Source organism: Lutra lutra, chromosome 16, assembly GCF_902655055.1.
Source record: "Lutra lutra chromosome 16, mLutLut1.2, whole genome shotgun sequence".
NCBI lineage: Eukaryota > Metazoa > Chordata > Mammalia > Carnivora > Mustelidae > Lutra > Lutra lutra.
In genome coordinates, this window is record NC_062293.1 from 26,080,057 (window position 1) to 26,086,312 (window position 6,256).

Consider the following 6,256-nt stretch of genomic DNA (forward strand, 5'->3'; position numbering starts at 1 on the left):
ACCCACTGAGCCACCCAGGCGCCCCAAATCGGGTCCTTTAAACATCATTTGAGTGACATGAGCGTAGGTAGTGGCCTCTTTTTTTTTTTAAAGCAGTTTTAAGAAATGGGTAGTGACTGTGCCACAGTCTGTGAATCCTTCCTTAAAAGGATTATAGCACGTGCCCTACAACAACTGTTAAATCAGTGGCTATTAATATCTTCTTAACAGCAACCTCTGCTCATCTTTGACTTCAATCTTCTCCTTGTTATCCTCACATTAAAAAAAAGAATAGAGAAGAAAAAAACAACTTAGTCCACAAACAAAAATCTCCGGCCATAACTGAACGCGACCTGATGGCTCTTCTTTTGTTTATACTTTGTCTCTAACTCACTGGGTGTATTAAGCGCGCATTGTTTGCCAGGCACTATTCTGGTCACCGAAGGTGATGCTGCAAACAAATCAAGAATCCCTGATTTCAAAGAACAGAGTCTGGCAGGGGAGATGAGACCAACCACAGAATGTGTAAGTCTTGGGACGCCTGGGTGGCTCAGTTGGTTAAGCAGCTGCCTTCGGCTCAGGTCATGATCCCGGCGTCCTGGGATCGAGTCCCGCATCGGGCTCCTTGCTCGTCGGGGAGCCTGCTTCTCCCTCTGTCTCTGCCTGCCATTCTGTCTGCCTGTGCTCGCTCTCTCTCCCTCGCTCTCTCTGACAAATAAATAAATAAAATCTTTAAAAAAAAAAAAAAGAATGTGTAAGTCTTAACAATAGAAGCAGTAGGGCACCCGGCTCCGGGTTTGTGAGCATGAAGGTTAAAAGCAGACTGCACAGATTTGCGTCCCAGCCTTTGCCACTCATATAATCTTAGATGAGTTACTTAACCTTTCTGTGCCTCAAATTCTGCATCTGCAAAACAGAGGGGGTAATAATAGCACCTACTTTGCAGGACTATTCTACGGACTGGATGAATGTCTAAAGTCTGGACATCAGAAAGGTTCAGGAGATCCTAGGTATGTGGAAGGAAAGTCGAGTCAAGGATGAGCCCCTGATAGGATAGGAAGGCAGCGGTGGTCAGGAAAGGATAACACCCAGGTTTCCGGCTGGGGAGATAGTGGTGCCGTTTACAGGGATTTGAGTCAAAGAAGAAAGAAAAGGTTTCAGTTATGGGGATGATTGACTTCTGAATCTGCTGAGTTGAGCCTTTGGAAGAGCTCTCATTACTGCTTCTACCAACATTTATTCATTTCCAGGCACTACCCTAAGTGCTGTACCTGGATGATCTCATTTGATTCTCACAGCAAACCCTTAAGGTAAAACCCTCATTACTATCTGAGGCACAGAGAGGTAAATAACTTGCCCAACATCCTATAGCTTAGTCAATGATAGAGCAAGGCTTTGAACTCAAGCAGCTTAACTCCAGAGCCCGTGCTTTCTTTTCTGATTTTCATGTAAGAAGAGATGCCCGCAAAGAGTTGTGTATATGGGTGTGGCGTTTAGAAAGGAGTTCTGGGCTGGTGACTGGGATTTGGTAGTCGTCAGTAAAAGGTGCTAGCTGAAGTCATGGGAATAGCAGGGATAGCCCCAACGGAGTGTGTTGAGTGTCGAGAGAAGACAGCCAAATACCGAACCCTCAAAACACCCAATGTTTTAATGATGGACAGAAGAGAAATCCATAAATGAGATTGAAGGGGAGCCGCTGGAAGAGTACGAGGAAAAGCAAAGGAATGGGAAAGTTTGGAGAGAAGAGAATGACGCACAGAGTCAAATGGTGCAGAAAGGACAAGAGAGGACTGAAAAGTGTAGAATGGATGGTGGTGGTGGTGCTGGGGACCTTGTGGGAGAAGGAAGTTGCTGTGGAGCTTTAACGATGGCGGCCAGACTGTCATGGGGTTAGGAGAGAATACGAGCTACCTCCTGTGTATTAATATACTGTGTGGGAATCTGGGAGTACAGGGATGAATAAGAAATGGCATATGACTGAAAAGAACTTTCATTTTATTTATTTAAAAAAAATTTTTTTTAATTAGAGAGAGAGAACAAGCAGTGGGAGGGACAGAGGGAGAGCAAGAAGTAGGCTCCCAGCCAAGCAGGGAGCCCGACGTGGGACTCGATCCCAGGACGCTGGGCTCATGACCCGAGTCAAAGGCAGACACTCAACTAACTGAGCCACCCAAGCGCCCCTATTTATTTATTTTTAAAGATTTTATTTATTTATTTGAGAAAGAGAGAGCGAGAGCATGCATGAGAAAGAGCACAAGAGAGAGAACACGAGCAGTGGGGACAAGGGGAGAGGGAGAAAAGGAAGCAGACTCTTCCCTGAGTAAGGAGCCTGATGCGGGGCTTGATCCCAGAACCCAGGGATCATGACCTGAGCCAAAGGCAGACACTTTACCAGCTGAGCCAACCAGGCACCCCAGGAACTTTCATTTTAAATGAAGGGAAAGACTCATATTTACAATATTGTGCATGTTTGTTTAAGGTAAAATTGTGGTCCAGAGAGAGGGTGATCAGTTGTGTGTGGCCAGCGGGCAGTGAGGGTCCAGGTTGGCTTTATAGAGCTGGTGATGCTTGAGGTGGGGGTGATCGTTGCTGGAGTGAGGGAAGAGCATATTGCATGCCTGGAGCAGCGGGACATAGTGTAATGTAGTAGGAAACTGGCAATTAGAGGGTGTAGGGGACCAGTAGCAGATGAAGTTAGAGAGGCAGGTCAGATTGTGAGTAACCTTGTCATTTTTTAATTTAATTCAATTTTATTTTTTAAAAGATTTTATTTATTTATTTGACAGAGAGAGACCGTGAGAGAGAGGGAATACAAGCAGGGGAAGTGGGAGAGGGAGAAGCAGGCTTCCTGCTGAGCGGAGAGCCCAATGTGGGGATGTGGAGCTCGATCCCAGGACCCTGGGATCATGACCTGAGCCAAAGGCAGACGCTTAATGACTGAGTCACCCAGCCACCCCTGGTTTTTTAATTTTAGAGTGAGGGGTGATGGGCAGCCATTGAAGGGTTTCAAGCAGGAAAGAGACACGGCCAGATTTACATTTATCAAGCTGGTTGGTCAAGGCAGCCAAGCAGATGGAGGACGGCGTAATGGGGGCCATGCTGGAAACTGGGAAGTAGTTAGGAGACCTGTAATACCTATGGTTTCTTTCCTGTATTAGCTCGCTAGAGCTGCCATAACGAAATATCATAGACTGGGTGGTTTAAACAACAGAACTTTATTTTCTTATAGTTCTGGAGGCAAAAAGTCCACGATCAAGGTTTCATCAGGTTTGGTTTCTCCTGAGGCCTCTCCTTGGCTTGCAGATGTCTGTCTTCTCTCTGTGTCCTCGCATGGTCTCCCCTCTGTGTATGAGCCTCCCCAGTGTCTCTTTGTGTTCAAATCTCCTTTTCTTAGAAGGACACCAGTAATATCCGATTTTTTTAAAGTAAGCTCTACGCCCAGTAGACTTGAGATCAAGATCTGAGCTGAGATCAAGAATTGGATGCTTAACCAACTGAGACACACAGGTGATTAATCACCTCTTTTAAAGGCCCTATCTCCAAATATAGTCACATTCTGAGATACTGGGGATTAGAATTTCAACATATGAATTTGAGGGGGGAGGGGACACAATTCAGTCCATTAATATTTTCCATTAGTAACATGTAAGGAATGGGGTCTGGAGACCCCTGCTTGATAAGATTAAGTCGCTTCCCTTCTCATCATTGGGAAACAACAAATTCATATAATCTGTGTTAACAGTAAATTGGATATTATGATGTTAATAAAGACTACTTTTATTTCTGAGTCTCTGATGTCCAGCAGAGTGTGAAACAGATGATACTGGTGCTCACTGAATTAATGTAGGAGAGATGAATGAATCTGTTATCTGCACTTGTAAACACATGGAATTGTGTCTGCTCTTAGAGTCTAGGGAAAGGAGAGTTGTAGTGTTAAGACTTACTGAGGGTGTGACTGGATAAGATCCAAAGGCACTTAGTATTTTCATTTACATTTCATTTCAAGTCACTGTTCCATTTTGTCTGTCTTCTGTTGATCAGGAGTTCCCTGGGAAAGGGTCTTACACAACTGTCTGAGCATTCCCAGCCACTAATCCAGTTCCTGGCCCAGAGCACAGAGCCTGGCATGGAGCACGTGATACCAGTGAAGTTTGTGGAATGAATGAGGGGATTAGATTTAAAAGTTTTAGTGAGTAGAAGCTGTAACTTTGCATTCAGCTTTTATAACTCTTGGCGGTTCAAGCGTATAATTTTTTTTCCCTTTTTAGTAGTATAGTGGCACTGGTGAACCTTCAAAAAAATGCTTCATTGAGCAAAGAGTAGTCTAGCCATCAGCTGAGAACTCCTCCAGCTCACTGCTACATCAACAAACTGATATGTCTTTTTCTCTTTCTCCTTTCAGTGGAGAGAGGTCCTTTCTTGTAGCAAAGGCCAATAGCTACAAGTATGCCCTGAAGCCTGTACCACCGTTATCTTCCTCTTCTTTTTAAATTTTTGCTTCTTTAAAACATAAAGCTTGGGGCGCCTGGATGGCTCAGTCGGTTAAGTGTCTGCCTTCGGCTCAGCCCATGATCTTGGGGTCCTGGGATCAAGCCCCAAATCGGGATCCCTTCTCTGTAAGAGTCTGCTTCCCCTTCTCCCTCTGCTGCTCCCCCGATCGTCTGCTCATACTCTCTTCCTCTTGCTCTCAAATAAATAAAATCTTAAATAATAATACTAAAGCTTGGTTACCCTATGTTCTCCTGCAAATGGACCTTGGGAGCTTGTTTGGAGGTTCTAACTGGGGAGCACAGCTACTTGTATAACCTTGACCAAAGCAAGGTCCTTCAGGTCCTTCTCTATCAGGGAAGGTCGTCCTCTTTTTTTTTAAGATTTTATTTCTTTATTTGACAGACAGAGATCACAAGTGGGCAGAGAGGCAGACAGAAAGAGAGAGGAGGAAGCAGGCTTTTCTCGGAGCAGAGGGCCCGGTGTGGGGCTCGATCCCAGGACCCTGGGATCATGACCCGAGCCGAAGGCAGAGGCTTTAACCCACTGAGCCACCCAGGTGCCCCAAGGTCGTCCTCTTGAACCAAATACCTAACTTCAGGGTTGGGGGAGGTGGGTGCCCATGGAGTGGTAAGTGTGGTAGGGGACATCCGCTTAGCCAGCCAGATGAGCTGAATCAACCCTGGCACTCAATGGGGTGACAGATGTCACGGTCAGATCACCCTCACATCCTTCTTTTTTAAGTTTGAAGATCTAATCGGCTTTATTAAATGATTCATGAATTGGGCAGCATCCCAACTGGCTGACAGAGATGAAGTCTACTACCACCTTCTTAAGAACTTAACTTTTGGGGCCCCTGGCTGGCTCAGTTGGAAAAACATGTGACTCTTGATCTTAGGGTTGTGCGTTCAAGCCCCACACTGGGTGTAGAGATTCTTTAAATAAAAACAAAACAAACAAACAAAAAAGAACTTACAAACTTTATCTCCCACCTCTTCCTCTGATGTTAAACATATCCTAATTTCCCATGTTAAAAAAGCATCCCTTGACCCATACCTCCTTTTTCCCCTTATCATTATAACAGCTAATGATTAAAGGAACTTAAAATGTGTTGGGCCTGTTCTACCTGTCTTGTGTTGTATCAATCCATTTAACGTTCACAATAACATCCTGTGTATAGGGGACTATGGAAAAAAAAACCCAAAATTTAACTAAAAAATTTGAAGATCTAATTGGCTGTATGACAAGGATTCATGAATGGGCAGCATCCTATCCAGCAAGTAGACAGGAGCTCTGAAGAGCTGTACATAATGGAAGGATTTTATAGGTAGAAGGACCCTGGACAAGGAAGGTAAGAGTGGATTGTTTCAGGCAAAGTTACCTTCCCATAGGGGAAGGGTCTTATCATGCAGATGACCTCACTAGAACTGATCAGAAAATTTCAGATTTATTGGTTTAAATTCTAATTACTTTAGAGGCTAAAACTGCAATTAGGTCACATATTAAGTCTTAGTGGGGTTTATCTATCAACAGTGACCCCGATTTGAGCCTGTTAACTCTTTTTAACAGGACCGTTACCATAAATCCCATTTTTTCGAATGGGGAAAAATAAGGCACAGGGTGGCAGAGCCAGGATTACCAAACCAGGTTGATCTGGCTTTAGACTCCATCCCCTTCACTGTGATGGAGAATTTAACGCAATTCATGTTGACAGATTTCATTTTATTTCTTTAGTGACCGTCAAACTTCAAGGGCTTACCGGGAACACGGTAAATACTCAGTTATTGAA